Raw genomic sequence first — 2,403 nt, 5'->3', positions numbered from 1 at the left:
TATATACACTGATAGAGGGTAGGATTCGCCGGTTACAACCTCAAGCTTATCCTACCCTCTGTCAGTGTACCATTGTACAGCTAGCCAGAACAACATGCCAAGGAGAACTCAGTATATCTAGTAGGATATCATTTTCTACACCAAGCACCTGAAGTGACACAACCTGCACTGATTGATGCAACACAACTAGATGCACAATATCCTACCCCTATGGAACAGATGCAGGATGGGTCGAAACGATCATCGTGCTGAATAAAAATTCGTACTAAATCCATCTTCCTCTTCTTTTATCAATTATTAACTCAATAAACACTGCGGAATTCCTGACGTAGATCCAGTGAAAATTATCTCGTTACTGTGAATGACATCATGTAGCCCAAACGGTGAATGTGCTTTAATTGACATACTAATAGACATATAGACCAGACAAAATATTTAGTGGCATACTGTCCGTCTTCACGTTCTAAGTTCAAATTACGCCGGGGTCGACTTTGTCTTTCATACTTTCAGGGTCGATAAAGTAAGTACGAGTTGAACACTGGGGTCGATGTAATCGACTTTCCCCTCCCCGAAATTGCTGGCCTGGTGCCAAAATTTAAAGCGAATATAAACTATGCAATTAAATATGAATCCATATACTTGTACAAACTGCGCAGATCAAAGTCATAGTTCTATATATAGTGTAATTTAAGTGCTTCCTCTTTTTTTTCTATTCCAGAACGATGTCACACACTGCTCTGCAATTAACTGAAGAAAACGGAAGCAGTAATTATTATGTTAAATTACAAGTCGGTTGTCATCAGAGACAGTGTTGCTTAGATATGTAAATGAAGCTATTCATTAATCATTTATGTATGCACAAGGCAATCATTAGCTGATATTGCCATACGTTTAAAGTGATTTTATTTCTCTGAAAATTCCGATTAAGATTTGTAAATTGATTGTTTCCGAGACCCTGATGTCACATGTTATGCACCTGCTATCATATTATTTATCCGTGTCAAGGCGATGAATTGGCAGAATCGTTAGCACCTCAGACAAAATACTTAGTGACGTTTCTGCTGGTTCCTTACGTTCTAAGTTCCAGTCTCATCGAGGTTAACGTTGCTTTCATCCATTCAGAGTCGATAAAATAAAGTGCCAGTTGAGTACTGAGGTCGATTAAATCGACTAACTCGTCTCCCTAAAACTTTTGGCCTTATGTCAAAATTTGAAGGAGTTATATCTCAGTCTTTTTTATTCGATCAACCTGGTGCTGATAGCCTTATTCGTAGCTACAAAACCGATACTTAAGGACCGCTTGATGACGTTTATGCCAATAATTTTCAGGAAAATATTGGATTTAGAGGAGAAAAGTTAAGGAAAGTATGGTTGATTGAAGAGAGATAGGCGTATAAAGGATACAGGACGTGTAATGATATATAGTAAGTTCTAAGGAGATCATGTTGTAGGAACCGATGGAGATAAAGAAAGAGTAAGCAGTCTAATGATATGTAAGTAGCTGGCGAATAAAGGATTGCCTATAAGGCAGAGAGCTAACATTTTCTGGCACTTTCAAGAATGCTTGTATGAGATTCTCTAGTATTCGTATAAGGATGCTTGTGTCAACAACTTGCATGTCAACCTAGAAGAATATCTAAGTAAAGAAATTAAAAATGTGAAATCGTTAATGAACAGAAGTGAAAGTTAACATATTAACGTTTCTTATTTTGTTTAGTTTTTGTATTAAATAATTGTGTAGTTTTTTTTTTTTATCAAGTGAATTTTTCTCTCTACTAGAATGTTCTATTTAATTTCCCATAAGTAGTTAGTTTTATCGTCAATGCAATGCATAAAATGAATATCGTGCTACTGCAACGTTGTGCCTTTCTGACCTGGGTTTCATTATCTTTTCTCATATTCATTTTTATCTTTTATTTTTCTTGTATCTTTAACTTGTTTCAGTCATTGGACTGCAGTTATGTTACGGCAGCTCTTTGGAGGGTTTAATTGGACAAGTCTGTCCAAATTCATATTTTTTAAAGTCTGATACTTATTCTATCGAGTGCTTTTGCCGAACCACTAAAGTACGGAAATGCAAAAAAACTAACATCAGTTATCATGCGATGGGGCGGACAAACAGATAGACGCGCGCGCGCACGCACGCACGCACACACACACACACACACACACACACACACACACACACATACACGTGTGTGTGTGCTTGTGTTAGTGTGTATACAACGAGCTTCCACACACTTTCCGTGTACTAAATTCACTGACAAGGCTTCAGTCGGCTTGGTGCTATAGAAGAAGATACTTACCTTGGGATGATGCGCAGTGGGACAGGAACTGAAACAACGTGGTTACAAAACGAGCTTCTTAACAACACAGCCAGATCTGCGCTTATGTCTTCGTTTA

Source organism: Octopus bimaculoides, chromosome 2 (genome assembly GCF_001194135.2).
Source record: "Octopus bimaculoides isolate UCB-OBI-ISO-001 chromosome 2, ASM119413v2, whole genome shotgun sequence".
NCBI lineage: Eukaryota > Metazoa > Mollusca > Cephalopoda > Octopoda > Octopodidae > Octopus > Octopus bimaculoides.
Note: the sequence above shows the minus strand (reverse complement) of the source record.